Here is an 18,816-nt window from a genome sequence, read left to right as displayed (position 1 = left end):
AATAATTTAACAACGTATACAAACAAATACAGAGTATGCATATATAAAATGACTTGTGAACACACACACATATATGTCTATTTAAAAAAAAAGAGTCACCACTTATCAAAGCCTAAAGACCACTCGAGGACAAGAGTTAATGAGTGTACATACAGCGGTCACTGGGACAACAGCGTAGTGGTGGAAAGTGAGTATAATTTCACTATTTAAGGGGATAACATAACAAGAACTTGTTTACATTGGACTTGAAGACGACCATATTGTAGTCAACTGGAAAGCAGGTCAGCGAAACAGAGTTTCATAGGCGGGTAGTTGTAGAAAAGAAACTTTGTTTGTGGAATCTGCGTTTATATTTAGACACAGAGAGTGGGAGAAATTGTTGATAGTTGTTGTAGTTAGATGAGTGGTTTTATGAAATGTTGGCAAGGGGGGACCGTAGATCGATGCTCAGTCGAGCACTTGCCATAAAATAACGATAGAGTAGAGACAGGCCCGAAATTCGTCTCATCTTATGCCAAACATGGCAGTTAATAATCTGTACTCAACAATCGGTTACACAGAGACCATGTCATTTGTGATGTCAGTGGACTGTTTCTGTCGGACTGTTCAACTCTAGGGGGGCATACCCTCTCAAACCTTTCTTTCTCGCTTTGACGATAAGTTAGGTCATACCTAACTGCCTGATGTACCCTCGCCGGGGAATGCTAACTGATCTACGCAGGTAATTTTTAAGAGATCAGAATATACTACCCCTTGTGCTATGGCCCAGTCTCATTACCTTCCGATCTTGTGCCACACCATCCTGCATACTTTGACATTTAGCGGAAACAGATTAGGTAATTTGCGGACGTAGTTGTAAACATATCACATGACATTATTTTATAATTACGATTTTTTTTTTCTATTTGGAGCCGCTCTTTGTACAAAATATATTTTTCAAGATAAGTTTTTTTCATCTTTCACGTTATTGTTTCATAGATATAGGAATTAAATATATTTTAATCCTATAGACACACCTCAGATAAATAAATGTTGAAAATATGTCATATTCAATCAAAAGGCGAATTCTTTTTCACGTATATATTTTTTCGTTGAACACAGCAAGATGAAGCAGCATGTATGCGGGAGTTTTACGACCATCCGATTGGGCTTTTCTGATTTTTTGAGATGAAGATTGGTTATTCGTATTATTTGGATTCATCAGACTACTGTTCTCATCTTGAGTGTGTTTTTCACAACGTTTCACTCGATGTAACCTCCGACCTTCTTCAGGTGTATCTTGTCGAACTCGGGAATGTTTCTGTCGAGTTCAGGAATTTCACTGGACAATACCTAAACTTCAACTTCACCTTCACCATCCATATAATGTAAAAAAGGAACCGTTCGTTGCCTATTACACCGAGAAAAAGAAATATGTCGTAACAGCAATGCATATCAAGATGAGATGGAGAGTTTAAGACAAACTCTCCACTGAAACAACTATCCAGAGAGCATGACATCAGCTCCAAGAAATCTGGACGAGACACAAAAGGACACCACTGAGAAACTCACCACAGTTTGTATACCACACATGAAGATCTTGTCTGAAAAACTTCAACGAATATTTCATCCATATGACATCAGGACAGTATTCAGGAGTGATTCAACTCTCCAGAAACAGTTTATGAGAGTCAAGCTCCCAACAGAAAACATCATGACTAAGAACTGAAAGAAATTAAATCCCATGTAAATGTGGAAAACTATACAAAGGTGAATCACGTCGTCCACCAAAAGTACGGTTAGAAGAACACTGAAAAGTCGTAGTACGTGGAGAGATTGAAAAATCAGGAATAGCTGACCATATGTGGAAGGAAAAGGGAAACCATCTACCATTATGAGACGAAGTAAAAATTATAGCCAGAGAAGAACGGTGGAGAGTAAGACGACTGAAAGAAGCAGCACATATGCTGGGGAATAAGCAATTACTAAGTAGACCTAGTATAGAATTTAATACGATATGGGCACCGTTAATTATGAATAATATATAATATATACAAGTAATAAGTGAAAAACAATAAGATATATAGATTTACAGTAATATATAGTAATAATTAGTAATAAATGGTGATATTTACAACTAGAAATAAAAATAGGTTTAAGGCTCCTAAAAATTCGTGACAGAATTTCCCGCAAGGATCCATGGCGCAGTGGTTAGAGTATTTGGAACATCAGTTGTAAAAAATGATATTCGGTTGAAGGTTGAAGGTTCAATCCTTAGTGTGGACGACCGAAAAATACAATTGCGAAGTTATCCGGTCATGGCTAACGGAACAAAAGATTAGTAAAGAAAGAGTGGTGCTGCTAAAGATGTTTATTTCAGTGGGGTTTTTGAAGTCTAAAATTGGAAATAGGGTGCATACCTGTGTCTCAGTTTAGCGCAACTATTTTTTTCACGGAGACAAAATATATTTTTACATGCAAAATTTTTCATTGTTCTTCGTCTGGTCGACAGTATTTTAAAAATTTGAAATTGTTTGAATTATTTATGGTCCAACGTAGTTGTTGTGGCGTAATTTTGTACTTTTTTATTTCTTGCATCTGCATAATGCAAATTGTTTCGTATGAATTTTTTTTTTTAATTTTCACCCCAAACAAGGCACATTGTTACTTTGATGTAGGGAGATACTATTAGGGACACAGGCTACAGAGGTACTAGGTGGGGAGGTAGGGGCAAGACGTCGGTTCACGTTACACTTGAACTTCTGCATGTCAGTACAGTTGGGGAAGCAGGAACCTGGCAGGGAGTCCCAAAGTCTAGCGGTTCTGGGGAAGAAACTACTGGAGTAGAAGGCTCTCTTACATCTAGGGATTTCTACTGTGAAGGGGTGGGATTTTACTGCTTGTCGGGTTTGTCGGGGGTATTTACGTAGAGGGAGTACAAGTGCTTGCAGCCCGTCGGAACATACACCGTTAAAGTACTTATAGAACAGGCAGAGGGATGCTACATTACGTCGATGGGACAGAGGCTGTAGCTTGCTATTACTATTGGTGGTAGTTCAGGACCTATTAGGTTGGTGACTCTCTTTTGAACCTTGTCTAGGAGCGAGAGACTAGTAGCAGATGCACCGGCACAAATATGACAACAATACTCCATACATGGGCGAATGGTGGCCTTATAGAGGTATAGGATACTTTCAGGCGTTAGTAGCTTTCTAGCACGGTAGAGAGAACCTACCTTTTTCGCAGCGGTCCTGGCAATGCTCTCAATGTAATTGTTCCAACTCATGTTTCCTGTGAACGTTAGGCCGAGGAGTTTAAAGGATGTGCTTTCGGATAAAGAGTCTTTAGCCATTGCTATTAGTGGTAGAGAAGGTTTCTCGCAGTTATTGAAGGAAACAAGTTTAGTCTTGGCTGCATTGAATGTGACCATCCATTTTTGTCTCCATTCCACTACAGATTGGAGGTCATCCTCTAGTGTTTCTGTTATTTCTTTAGATATGTGTTCATTTGTTTTCCTGTCGTGTCTGTTATAGAGCGTGGTGTCATCATCATATATACCCATCTCACAGACAATTTTGTCAGGGAGGTCATTTATGAATATTAGGAATAATAGAGGTCTCCCGCATTTATATCATATTGTTTAGATGTACGGCCATCGAGGACAACCTGGATTTTTCTCTTATCTAAGAAGGATTTACTTATGTTAAGTATTCTTCCAGTGATACTGTATGGTCTGATTTCCCTGAGAAGACCTTCCTGCCATACCCTGTCAAAAGCCTTAGATATATCTAGAGCTACCGCTCTACACTTCCCTGCTTTGTCAAGTGAATGGTATATACGCTCGGAGATTACAGTTAGAATGTCTGATTTGGAACGGGCTTGCCTAAATCCATATTGTTGGTCGGTAAGAAGTTTAGCATCTGTAAGCTGATGGACTAGAGCTTGGTTAATTATGGACTCAAATATTTTGGCAAAAAGTGGGAGGAGGCTAATGGGCCGGTAATTTGCTGGGTTAGTTCTTTCGCCAGAATTCTTGTAAACTGGTACCACAGAAGCAGTTTTCTAGCAGGCAGGAAAGCAAGATTCATTAAAGCATTTGTTGTATAGTTTGGAGAGGATTGGAGCACAGCCGGGATGAGATCAGGTCCACATGCTTTTGCAGTGTCAAGATTTTTTATAATGGCATGCACCTGAGAAGGGGCGATTTTCAGATCGTCAAGTGTGGCGTCTGTCCGCAAAGGAAAGTCTGGAAGAGGGTGGTTAGCAGGGTCTAGTGTGGAGTTGGAGGCAAATCGACTGGCAAGCATGTTAGCCTTCTCGATTGCTGAGCAAACAACTTCATGACTGTTGGATAGTGGGGGAATTGTTGATTGCCCATTATTTACTACACTGTTGTAGATTTTCCAGAAGTCACAGGTTCCTAGTTTCTGAGCTCCGATGCGTTTTTGGGTGGTTTCAGTAAATTCTCTCTGAGCTGTCGCTATTTCTTTCTTACAGTTACTTCTGGCTTCTATATACTTCTGTCTGTTTGAATTGGATTTATGTCGGTTAAATCTGTGGTACGCGTGCTGCCTTTGCGCGATGGCAACTGCACATGTGGAAGTAAACCATTGGGGAGAGTGGGGCTTGCTATAAAATTTCCGCGTGGGGACATGTGCCTCAATTGCTGTTTTGAACCCTTCAGTGGTCGCATTTGCACACTGTTTAGCAGGAAGTGAAAAGATATTTCGTCATGAGGCGTCTCTAATGAGATCCCCGATGGCTTCCCAGTCGGTCTTTTTATAATATCTCGTTGTTTTGAGAAATGGCTCTTCCATTTTGGCTCTAGAGTTTAGGGTGATTTCAACTATTATCATTACATGATCAGCATTCCCAAGTGGGCTGTGGGCGTTCGTAACACAATCATCAGGAACTGTGGTTAGAAACAGATCTAAGAGTGATGCGTGTTGTTCTTGCTGGTCAAGGAAACGGGTTGGAAACGTAACCGTCTGTGATAGGGAATGAGATATAGAGAAGCTATGTGTTGTGGTACCAGCTGCGTCTGTGTAATTAGATAATCCAAGCCAGTTACTGCGGTGGACATTGAAGTCACCAAATACATGAACTTGTGCGCTAGTGTCGAGGGAAAGTGCTGTATCTATGCTGTCAGAGACTTTGTTTATTAGGATACAGTCCTGGGTCGAGGGAGAGCAGTAGAGAAAATAAAAGTAACTAATATTATGTTGCATCTTAATTCTAAAGCCCATAAAGGCTTGATCGTCCGATTCTAGTTTTCTTTCTCTAGTCAGGGAGAGGGTGTTTCGAATATAGACTCCAAGCCCGTGCATATGTCTGTCAGAGTCCTTACGGCAGAGTGGGAGATATCCGGGCATGTTAAAGTAGTTAGAGGTGATGGAATCATTTAGATTCGTTGTAGGTTGTTCTCTGCTTACTTTTATTTTTCAATTCAGTTTTTACTTGACTCAAATTTTTCATGGCATAATATTGAATGTTTATTTATCTATTTATTTATTTATTCTGGTGATGTATACTAATGTAGACTTATCTAATGTAACTCGGCTAGGTAATTTGTATCCTCGGACCCCAAAATCATTCCTGTAATGATCTGATCCCTGTTGATTGCGGTGTAATATATTTCTTGTGTAGTTCTAGGAGGCCCACCCTCCTAGGCTTTGCCTCCTCTTAGAGAAAGGGTTAGTTTATTGCTAATCGTCTGAGGCGCCCTTACTGGGGAATGCCGACAGGGCTGCCTGAGCATTGTTTGCTAGTGCTCCTTCTCAGGGGCGCTCTCTTCTCAATCCCATTTTCCGACCCTGGTGTCATAGTTCTTGAAGTGGGAGAAAATAAATGCACTTAAATGATGTATTAAACGTGCGCAGCCCGACAGATCGCTGACTCCCAACGTCGTGTATCGTGGATTTTTCGTTCGACTATTCCTCTTATGGCCCGATCGTCATTTTCTCGCTGGCGACTGTCGATGGGAACACACGTAGTTTCACAAAAATAGAAATATAATAAATCGTAGAACAAAGAAAGGAGAACACAAACGCCAATGTTCATATATAATTGACTGTTGGAATGTGAGTGTGTGTGTGAGTGTGTGTGTGTGTGTGTGTGTGTTTTCTCATTGTTCTATCGATGTTACGTTCGTCTCTATTTCTGTTTCACAATCAACTCTAAAACTGTCCAACTCCCATCCACCGCGACGGGCATCTAGTTGTCAACTGTCTCCTCTATGTTGGTATCATGAGGTTGCTACCTCCCGGCTACTGGAAGCTGCCCTTCCATGTTTTATCTGTAGGTTTCTATTGTCATTTCAACACTAAAAAGCTCTATCTAAAAATACCTAGAGATTCATTGTTTGTTACTTCCTATCTATTGTTTCCTATTCCTTTGTCTATTGCCCCCCTCCTCTCAGCACTTAGTGACTCAAGTCCACTTTATAGTATCACAAAGGTCCGTTTGAAACACACCTGTTTACTAATGATTTTCATCATGGGCAACGTGGATACCCCCACAACAATTTAAAAAATAAAAGAACGGATAAAAACATGTAAATGTAATCGCCCCCCAAAAGAAGTATCTGATATTGATACCCTGTCCACCAGATATTTCAGCAGAGGAGATACAAAGAGAAGAAACTATTCTCCGGATATTGAACACTGGGAAGCACCCCCTCCTAAAAAAATTAAAAATAAATCATTATAACTTTTGTTTAAACAAAAAATAGCAGCGAATGCCCGTGCGATCGCAAAAAAAAAAAAAAAAAATAGCCCAGTAGGCAGGCTTGGACCTTGAACGCAAATGAAGGGAATAAGGTAACCTGAGAACTGTTTTGCTCACTGTCCTAAGAAAACTCACGATTTTGTGAACCTAAGAAAGTGAACATTTTTTACGACGTGACCCAAGGTTATTTAACCCCTAAGAAAAGTAAAGATCTACCAAAAATTAATTCCAAAACCAATTAAATAAAAATTTCGTCATTTTATGTTTCTAATGTACCCCCTCCAATTGAATTTGTCATATTTTGGGGTGTTTTATTTATGAAATTGTTAGGTGAAAGTACAGAATGGTCTCATAAAATTAATTAAATTTATCGTTATTTTATGTTTCAAATGTAATTCCCGTCAAATAAAACAAATTTTATTTGTCATGTTTTGCCCCCTCCCCCCTCAATCGCCAAATTTGGAAAAATGTTAGAGGTGACATGTCTCGTTGAACGCTTGGTGGCCGCAAATTGGCTGCTCATTTTATGTTAAATCTATATAGAAAATTGATCCCCTACTCTAAAATGTTAATTTATTTTTCAAAATTTCTTCATTCATATTATTTAGGCAAAAAAAGAAGACCTTCATTTTATAGTGATTAAACGACGCTAGATTACGTCGTAAAAAATACCTTTTTTTAACTAGAAAAATAAGTTTATAATCGATTAGATTAATGTGAAGAAAGAAAAAAGTATAAATTGTGGAATTTAGAGGGAGGGCAGTAAATCTTCATTTTTTTTAGGTGTTAAACGACGCTGGGTCACATCGAAAAAATTTACCGATTTCTGTATAGCCGTTTAAAGAATAAAAAACAAACAAATTAAATCTTTTCAGTTTTTTTCATAAGTGATTTTTTTGTTTGAATATTAAAAAAAACAATAAAAGCCAAACATTTTTCTATCTACACGGAATTATTGTTCCAGTTTAGAAGTTTCTAGGGGCAAATAACTCTAAAAAAAGTCGATGTTGGAAATGATAATTCCAAATAAATCAAATTAAATATATTATCAATATAATTGTTGTTTAAAGTTTATTAAATAACAATTTTAAATAGAATATATAAAACAATTCTCTCGCTAAAAGCATTAACTAAGATATCGCTATTTAGTAAAATCGATTTTTCTTAATGTAATATGCAAATAAGGTAATCTCTTAATTGTATATTTTGCAAGAATCATACTATATATAGAAATAAATGAAAGATTGAAGTAAGGAAGGTTTGGTATATATTAATCAAACTGTGAACATTCCAACATAAAAAAAAAACAGGAATACGAATTTTTATATATATATATATATATATATATATATATATATATATATATATATATATATATATATATATATATGTAACTTGTAGGCTGGATTTGATTTTTAGATAAACCAAATTAAAATTGTTGATAAAATGTGTATCTATTGAAAATTTATAGTTTTTAAATATATGAATTTTTAGAAATATAAATCTGCTAAGTATATTGATTTGTTAAAATATAAACTTGTTGAAATTGTTCTTTACTTTTTGTCCAACTTTGATAACATTCGAGCCAGCGTAAAATGACATAAAATGGGTTGATACGCCGTCAAATAAAGCAACCAGCCAATCAATTTGTTCGTTAACTGATGTCACATAACGAAATTAGTCTTTACTGTTTTGTTAAACTGTATTTTATTATTCTAAACTATGATTTCAACCGTTTATTTAAGTTTCTGATCAAAATTTTAACCGTTATATTTTATTGTTTTTAACTATTTTTCTCTGACACGTTCGTCCTCATCCGAAAACATGTATTTCAATACATTCCTTTTGCTATCGAAATATTTCACCTCAATAGCAACACTTGCAACACTCACTCAGCCCCATCTCTCACTTCAATCGGGTCATTTGGCATTTTACGGGAATCGAATATTTTATAGGAAAATGTTCCGTGAATAAGCAGCCACACGGGCTAAGGATGTTTGTTAGTGTGAATATACGTACGTACATACGTATTAGGCATCGTGGCACTGTGTATGCCTATCTTGTTCTGTTAGTGCGTGTGTTTTTGTCATTTCGTCCTCTCCCCGCCCTAGGGCATTAGGGGGTTGTGAACATATGTTCTTGGGTCCTTTGAGATGCACCGAGTTTAATCTGTAGAGAAATCTGATTTCGTTGAGACTATTTTTTTTTTCAAGGTTTGCTAATTTGGCACAGACTTGTTAGATTTTGGTTTTAAAACTATTTTCTATTGGTTGATAAATAATGAGTTAACGCGTGCCTGTGAAAACTCTGACTTGATTTTAGAAATAAAGTATGCACGAGCCTTTCCTAGTCTCACACAAAAACGTGTTCACATTTCAAGCTATATTACTTGTCGCATACATACGCGCACACAAACATACGCGCGCACGTCCACACACGTACATATATTCACGTTCGCGTACATATACTCACATTAACGTGTATATACACACACGCTAACGTACACACATGTACTCACACACGCGCGTACGTACGCACACAAGGACAACGTCACTTCCCCTTTCAAAGGGAATACACACATGCACAAAAGACCACCGGAAACAAGTATAAAAGAAAGAGCAATAAGCGGCTTCTTCCTTTTTAGGACCACCTTTCGAGCTGTACGGTCTACGGACCGACAGCGTGTCTTTTCGGCATACGCGCGCACGCGCGTGCCTCACACCACTTGCTACTATGTGGGACAAAAATCCAACAGACAGTATGTACACTTTATACGCTTTCTCTCTCCATGAACTGGATTGACATTCTCACTCTTTCTCACTCTATCTCCCCTTCGGCCTTGGTCTATCAACAGAGACATGTGCGCGACTCTCTACTGAGCTTAACCCTCTCTTTCTACAGGCCGACTTGCCACTTCGCGTTTCTCTATTGCATTCCCCTTTCCTTCCACGCACGTAGTCGTCAACGGCTGAATGAACACGTGTACACCCAAGACTTTCATTTCTCAACAGAAAATAAACGACATGTTTATTTTATTCCAGCATTTGAGTTCTTTGTTTCCTTCATTCAATTCGTTTCATTATTTTTTTCTAGTAGCGGATTAGGGTATTTATATCCTAGTCTTCTACAAGTATACTCTAGCGGACCGTTCATCCAACTCGCATCTCCATTCACCGTAAACACACAAAACACAAGCATATTTGGCAGCGACATAAAAATCTAAAAGGAAATATATTTCAAACACGAAATAGTTCTACACTTCGAACAAACAGATCATTTTGTAAAGTTTATTTTTTAAGTGTGGAAATCTACTTTGTATAAAATAAACCGCCAACATATCCGAGCAAGCAAACCTTTATAAAGGTAACACTGGATAATATGACGATTTATTGTGCGTTTTTTAATATCTCGTCACTCAGATTATTATTGATCTTGACCAATAAGAGTTTTTTTTTATAATATAAAGTCACCACTTATCAAGGCCTGGAGGCCACTCAAGGATGAGGGTTAATGAGTGTCAGGTGAGACAACACCGTGATGATCGGGGATGATGGAAATTGGGTAAAAATTAATCTCAAGCTATTACTTAAAAACAACGACAACAACAACAACAACAACAGCAACAACAACAAACACCACCTGTCGACAGTATACATATATTTATTTTCCATTTGTTAGAAATATAACTCAGGGTAGATGAGGACTGAGGGACAAAATAGAAGAAGTGAGAGTTACGGGGCTGCCGAAAATGTACTCACAATTCATTTTCTACTCTCCATACATTTTCAAAAGAAATATTGTTTTATATAAGATGCATTTCTGAAAACTGTTCTGGCATTGTGTCATACACCCTCCGGGCAACGTTGATGTACGAGTCCTGCTAGTTTTATATAAAATGCATTTCTAAAAACAATATCGAAAATACACATTTTGCTGAAATATTAAAAACAACTTATGAGTAAATGAAAGGAAGTTGGCATATCAATCAACATTCCTCCGTGAATGAATGATTGTCGCGGAGTGCCCCTGTCTTCAGCATTGTTGGAGCTTAACCAAACATAGCTTGAATATGTTTAAAAGCCAACATTGTTCATAAAAATTGAAAGAGTTTAGATGAGAACAGAAAGTTTTAGTTAATATTTCAAGTTTGTTGGTGTAATGTCCTAGGCTCGACTTGCAAAACTGAAACAAAAGATAAAAGGAAAGAAGAAAGAAAGACAGAAAGAATGACGTGTACAGGGTGGAACGATAAAGTTGTCGCCCTAAAGAAAACAACATTGCAATTTTATTGAAAAATGTATTCAGGTAACTTGATTATGTAGTATGACATCTATTTAATGTAGCTGCATTCAGCTTTAATCACCGCCTCGATACAGGCCTGGAACTGGGAGCATGCCTTTTCCACAATCTCCGACGGGAGATCGGCGAATACTCGGCGGCTGGCGGCGATGAGGATGGCTTTGGTGTTGTCGAAGATCGTGATTTTCTCGACGTATGATCAAACGAAGTAGTCTAGCGGGTTCAGGTTAAAGAAGTAAGCCAGTGAGAGAAGGGTACGGTGTAGCACTCCTTCTGAAGTCAATCCTGGGCCTCTTTGGAATTGTGGACCGACGCTGAGTCCTGCTGACACATCCAGGGTTTGCCAGCGGCTATTTGATTGTATCAGGGGATGACCACACTCTTCAGCACATTCAGGTACACTTTTGTGTTGAGTTTCAAGCCGACTTCGAAGATATGAGGTAGCATGATGTGGCCCTCACTTAAAACCACAAGAAAGACCATAACTGTGGCCGGAAACCTCAAATCTTGAAACGTTCAGATTTGCATTTTGAGGGTGCTGTCATAACTTGGATCGGTAGAGAGCATGAATTGTACAGCGGCGCATATCCAATATCGCTCCTTGAAAATCGTGTCACTTTCACACATGATAGAAGGCTCCAATAGCTCTTGGGATTTGTACACCACTGGCCAAGTAGTAGATTGTCTGCAAAAAAAAAGAAAAAAAAACAGAAGAAAAGAAGAAAAAAGGAAAACAGGTTTTCATAAAACGGAAATGGAATCATGTCGTCTTTTCTAGGGCGACAATTTTAATCGTTTCACCCTGTATTTTCAATCGGCGCCGGAGTCAAACTGATTTAACCCCCCCCCTCCGGACACTGTTTTTTTTATTTCTGGTATCTCAATGAGCATGTTTCAGAAAGCCAGAAGAAGGTATGGAAGTGTGTTAATCGACTGTAAGGTAGACACAGGGGCGAAAGATAACAGCAATAGCAAAAGAAGAATGACAGACACTGATATTCGTTTAATGACGACGGATATCGTCTTTTATTTAACAAGCAAACAATGAAAGTGAAAAGTTTGTAGGGTCTGGAGATCGTGATCAGTCAAAGTGAGGCAGGATCAGCTTCTGGAACGGGATAACTAGACATCAGTAAGCATTGGAACAGGAACCAGACGACAGAGGGTACTGGAACAGGGCGGCTGGACGTCAGTAGCCAATGGAATGGGTAGCCTAACGTCAACAGACCCTGGGACGGTAGCTGCAAGAGGCACTGGGAACTGCAGGAGGTGATGGAAGCTGCAGGGGACGTTGGGAGCTTCAGGGAGCGCTGGATGCTGCAGGAGGTGCTGGGAGCTGCAGAAGGGACCGAAGGCTGCAGGTGGGGCCGAAGGCTACAGCAGGCGCTGGAAGTTACAAGAGTGAGCCGGTGTTCGCTGGTTGTAGTAGTAGTAGTAGAAGTAGTAGTCATATGCAAGTAGTTTGTGGTTCGCATACAAGTAGTGTTGAAAAGGTATCCACAAAAAAGTAGTTTGAACTACTGTTACTGTTGCTGAGACCCCTTCGGCGATTGCCGGACTCAAACGACTTGATTGGGTGCGTCACAATTGTGATTCGGGAGTTTTCCTGTCTCCTTGCCGGATCGAGAGTTTGTATTTATTTGCTTCCCCACTGAGCAAATTAGGCACAAGGCCGTTTTTTAATGTGGAGAGATTGGGGAAATGAGGACCGGCGCCCCAGGGAGGAGGGGAGCTGGATAGTGACAATTTGTATGAAGGGTTTCCTCTACATTGACCAATAACTGATTGCTACAAGAGTAATGGTCTTATATGTAGAGTTGCCCCCACATATGGTCTTTGATTGCAGTATCTGCCGGAACAGATACTACACTTTTGAGCTTTGATCTTGGCCAAAAGGCCAAGCCATTCTTTAGTTCTCTCCCACTACAAGAACATCATGGTTAGAAAGGAGCATTGAGAAGTTAGCACCCCAAAAGAGGGGCACTCTTACCTGAAAAAGTGCCTGGGCAGTCTCGTCGACATTCCCCGATAAAGGCGTCTCAGGTGATTAGCAATAAACTAACCCTTTCTTAAAGAGAGAAGGCAAAGCCTGGGAGGATGGACCTCCTAGAACTGCACAGAAGAGACGTTGCGAGCCTGTCTTTGTTTTATCGTTATTTCCATGGCAGGTGCTCGTCTGAGCTCCAATCCCTCGTTCCCGCTCGCCAATCTTTCACGATAAACACCCGTCTGGCTGAAACTACTGTTAATAATTTTCCCCACTCTCTATCTGTGCCTAAATCCAAACGTAGATTCCATGAGAAAAGCTTCTTTCTTAGAACTGCATGCCAGTGGAACTCTCTGGCGCTTGCCTATTTCCCACCTGACTACAACTTGGACGTCTTCAAGTCCAACATAAACAAACTCCTGAAAAACTGCCCCCTTAAGTAAGACACTCTATCAAATCTCCAATACTAATACTACAATACTATCTCATTGATTACTGTACACGCAATAACCCTTATCCCTGAGTGGCCTTCGGGCCTTGATGAGTGGTGACCCCCATGTAAAAAAAAAAAAAAGAACTAAACTCTCACCACACAACCAACATCACAGGAATAGTCTAATATCTGTTGATTTTGGTGGATTTATTTGTTTCCCCACTGAGCAAATTAAGCGCACAAAAATTTGTTGATTTTGGTGCCCAGGACGCAGAAGCGCTATGTTTATGAAAAATAGTTGGTATAACAAACGCCGCTCTTGGTAAACGAATAAATGATTACAATTAATTTCTAACTGAATTTTTCACAATCAAAAGAGTTTCAGATGCATATTAATTACGTTTATGTTCAATTCGGATTGGAATCAAAAGTCTGCTGTTATTGATTATTTGGAAAAAGTCAAGTTTTATGTTTTTTTCCCGTTTGCGGTCAAAACGAAAGAAAATCTACATAACACCCACGTACACTGTGTGATAGTTTGTAACCGGTATCCCCTAGAGAATTCTCTAATCAACAGAGTCCAAGATAGAACCTCTTCCGTTCGAGGAAGGGGGTTACCGAAAATAAAAATGGAGGTCATATAACGACCCCTTGACTATATCAAGCATCTTGATTTTCTTTCTTCTTAACAATGAAAGAATATTACATGGCGGCAGCAGTGGTTCCCTTTGTTTCTACCCTTTATGAACTAAAATTAAACAGATGAGATGTGTTAAATATATACGGGCGACAGTTCAAAACACAAAATAAAACAACGCGACATGTTACATGATGAAATAATACACACGACACCATATTATAAACCATGTGTAAACATTGGTTTCGTCATACATATCTTTCAAATGTTAAACTCTTGTCAGAAGATAAATAATAACTGACACCGTGGATATATATATATATATATATATATATATATATATATATATATATATATATATATATATATATATATATATATATAAGACTCGAATCGGCTTGCTTATTCGCTTGCTTTGGTGTTTAGACAGTCCTTCCGGTTCCGGTTTAAGAGTCCAGTTATGGATCTCCGGTTGATACATACAGACAATATAGTCGAGATTTATTAATTAACAACAAATAACGATAAGACAATTGTTTAAAAGAAATAAATAAAAAAATGATCAATTTACGTGATTAAAAATATTTTTCTTTGCCTAATATCTTTGTGCGTGATTAAAACATATTTTTCTCCGATTTCGGTTTAAGTCCAGTTTAGGATCTCCGGTTTCGCGCAAACACTTGACGTTATAGGCAAATTTATTAATTGATAACAACTAACGATAAGACAAAAAAGGTGCTTTTGCGTTTAACGACTCACGCTGAAATAATAACCTTATTATTTAGAAACCTATCGTTTAACATGGGAAGGGTAGGGTGTTTTGTAACTATTCTGCACTTTCACCTAACAATTTATAAAAAAGGTATCGCAAAACTTGAATTTAACTTGAAAACACTATTTAAAATATAGCGCGGGTCGTTAAATGTAAAAACACCTCTTGTGCGGTCGGTCGTCCGGGGACAATCGATCCAACAACTAACAAGGTAGACACGGGCAAAAGGTAAACGGCAAAAAGGCAAAGAGGAATGACAGACACAGGTTGTTTGGTTAAAGAGGAGGGTTCGTCTTTTATTTGCAAAGGAAGCGAAAATCGTATGATCTGGATGCTGGTTGTACAGAAGGTCGCACGTCACCGGAGGCTAAGGTCTGGACGTCTGGAACAGGTACTCTAGACGTAGGGTGGTCTAAGGTCGCTCACTGGCTCTGGACGATCGGCTGGCCGTCAGGGCGATCAGGAACGGTCTGTGGACACTGAGAACGTGGGGGTCAGTGTTAAAGGACGGACGGTAGACACTGAGAACATGGGGTCAGTGTTAAGGAACGGACGGTCGGTAGGGAGCCAGGTGCAGGCGAGGTTGCAGACCGAAGGAGCAAGGTGCATGCGAGGTCGCAGGTCGGAGGAGCAAGGTGCAGGCGAGGTTGCAGACCGGAGAAGCAAGGTGCAGACGAGGTTGCAAGCCGGAGGAGCAAGGTGCAGACGAAGTTGCAAGAGGAGCTGGAAGTTGCTGGAGTGGGCTGGAGGCACCAAGGGTTGGAAAGCCGCTGGAGTGAGCTAGAGCACGGCTACTGAGAGAGTAGGCAAGCGTGACAGCGTGACGTCATTTCCTGATCAACATATAGGTATAGAAAGTTTCCGGTGTTGAACCACATGGCCATAAAAATATTTTTCGTTGCCTTAGATTGTGCATGTTTTTTTATTCTCCTGAAGAGAAAAAAACAATTTTCCATTTGGATAGTTATATAATTGCAATTATTATAATAATTGCATATTGGGATAATTTTAATCTAACAAAATATAACAGTAAGTGGGTTGTTTTTGAATTTTTATATCTATCGAAGGAAATCGAATATTTCATTTTATTGTTTTTTAATTGCAAAACACAATTTTTATATGAGAATATTTTTCAGTCCGTTCTTTTAAAAATAAATAAAATTTTTCATTGAGTATTTCCAAATATTTTAAAGTTAGAAGCATTTTTCAGGACAGTTTTTTTAAAAACTAAAACAATTGATAAATTCAGTACTTTAGCACCGTGCGTAATTTATTTCTTTGAAATATATTTTAAACTTAAAAGTTTTTGTTTGTTTGTTTATTTTATAACATTTTATCTGTAAATTGCATGACTGAAATGGGAAATGAAATAGGAAATTCTCTCGGACACTTCATTCATACGAACAAAAATTCATCTTAAAAAATTAATTAACTAATCAGTTTTAATTAAAGTTTTGATAGAAACTAAAAATAACGAGTACATTCAATTTTAATTAACATATATTCTTGTGTTTATCTTATAAATAAATATTGTTTGGTATTTTTGCCGTGTACTTACCGTGCTGAAATAATGTTATTTAGAAAGCCATTCTTAATAGGGAGAGGCTTTCTAACTGTTCTGCACTTTCACCTAACAATTTAATGAAAAAAAAAGATACCATAAAATTTAAGTTTAAATCCTATCTAAAATATACCACGATACGTACACTGCACAAGCACCACTATTATTATTATTATTATTATTATTATTATTATTATTATTATTATTATTATTATTATTATTATTATTATTATAACAACAATAATAATAATAAAGGTACTTCACGAGGAACGTGGACCCTGCGTAAACGGGTTTTAATTTAATGGTTGCTCCCTAAAACGTGCACACGCAAAAGGTTTTCATTGGTTTATTTTATCACGAAAACATTTTTGAAGGTACTATTTAAGCCCCCCCCCCAAAAAAAAATAAAAGGCTAAAAGCATTATTTGAATATGTATGAAAAAATAGATGCAACAAAAACTAAAAATATTTAGTGTGGGAAATATAATAATAAAAATAAATTAAAATGAAATGAAAATAAAAGCCGCAACTTTGCAACTACAATTGCATTTTCACATTGCCCGTTTTTATCTGCGTCAATATAAAACAAGTACGAAATAAAAGTATGAATCAAATTGAATTAAAGAAATAAAAAAAAACATCGAAAAATAAAATAAATGCACACTCGATTACAAAAATATTACAACCCGTTTACGCAGGATTCATGTTTTCCGTAACGTGCTAAAAAAACACCGTGGATGACCTCGACTGGCGCCACACCAACTAATTGTGAAGGTTAAGGGAGGATGGACAGTGAGGTGGGAGAGTACTAACCAGATCTCCACAGGAAGTGTGCAGTTCAAATCTGGTACAGGCATTTTGTTAACCAAACCCCAGAAAACACCAATAGCAGATGCCAACGAGAAATCAATGGCAAACGGCTGTTGCGATAACGTGCAATCATCTGACAAGAGGTTAAGAGGTGGAGAACAAATAATGGAGGTGGGGGACTGTTAATCGGTTCTGGAAATGGGGGATCGATTTACTAGAACGTTGTATGTGAAACTGAATCCCCTTCTAAATCTTTAAATATTGATTTTCTTCATTTTTTTTATATAATCTGGTAGCTTAGTGTCCAATAATCCGCAGAAATAGTTGAAAAGATGAGAAGAAAAAAAACTGTAAGGTGTGCTGATTATTCACATGCACCTACAAGGAATGAGGTGGGGTCATAAGTCATACATAAAAAAAAGAACTTCAAAACGTGTGTATGAAAGGACTTTTCATTTTTTTTTAAAGATTTACTTTGAAAAGGTCTCACTGTTAAATGTTACTTAACAATGCGCACTCTCTCCTTGTATTTTTTCTTTTCGTTTTTTCTTTCATTTTTTTTTAACAGATTACACCCCTATTATATAAAGAATTTTTCATTTAATCTAAGGGTAATGACGTTAAAACCTTTATTATCCAATGTATTCCGTATTGTTTTCACTAGTCGCCATGTTTGTTTTCGTACGCGCATGCATTCTATTTTGCGCGAGAGCGCGAAATTGCGTATTGTTCTCATTTGTCGCCATGTTTGTTTTCGCACGCGCGTGCATTCAATTTTTGTGCGTTTATACATTAATTCTGTATACTCACTATTCCATAGCTAGCTATAACATATACTGACTCAACGGGCCACGGGTAGTCTCACTCTCTCTCTCTCTCTCTCTATATATATATATATATATATATATATAATAAATTCATATACAGATAGTTTTCTACAGAAAACAAATATACATATACGTTTGTTCTTTCGTATTTAAATAAATAAATAAATAAATAAATAAATAATAATAATAATAATAATAATAATAATAATAATAATAATAATAAAACCATGTGAATTTAATATTGTCTGGAACTAAATATTACGCCAATGGCTACGAACGAACCTTCTATGTGTTGAACATCTGCAGACCTAACTGAAGCATTCAGATTTTTTAAGCAGCGTTGTAACCTTTATTTCTCAGTCAAAAATATTCCGTTTGAAAAACAGGTTGACCATATTTTGTTACTGTCAGGAGAAGAAGGCCTTAAAAGGTACAACACCAAGGCATTCGAAAATGAAGCCGATAGAAGTAACCCAGAAATCACTTGGCGAAAATTTGCAACTACAACTGCATTTCCACATTGCTCGTTTTTATCTGCGTCAATATAAACAAAGGGAATCAGAGAATTTGGATGACTTTCTAGCCATATGTAAATCACATACATTAAAGTGCAAATTCCGAGATATCCAGGAAAGAGAGAAACGACTTATAGAGCAGGTCATATCTGAAACAAAGCATCCATAACTTCAAAAACAACTTCTAGCAAAGGGTGGAGATTTGACACTGCAGGAAGCTATAAACTGTGGCAGTACATGAAGCTTCCATAGACCACATGAGGCAACTAG

At 37.9% G+C, this 18,816-nt stretch overlaps 1 protein-coding gene across 1 annotated transcript in view; it reads right to left on the bottom strand.

Annotated features, from left to right (window-relative positions):
• The window catches only part of LOC145288054 (dynein light chain Tctex-type 5-like), a 58,981-nt gene that overhangs the window by 27,501 nt on the left and 12,664 nt on the right, over window positions 1–18,816 (bottom strand). The window lies entirely within an intron of this gene.

Source organism: Euprymna scolopes, chromosome 11 (assembly GCF_053919585.1).
Source record: "Euprymna scolopes isolate OS-2025 chromosome 11, ASM5391958v1, whole genome shotgun sequence".
NCBI classification, from domain to species: Eukaryota; Metazoa; Mollusca; class Cephalopoda; order Sepiida; family Sepiolidae; genus Euprymna; species Euprymna scolopes.
The sequence above is the reverse complement of the archived record's forward strand: the minus strand, read 5'-3'. Positions and strand labels throughout refer to the sequence as shown.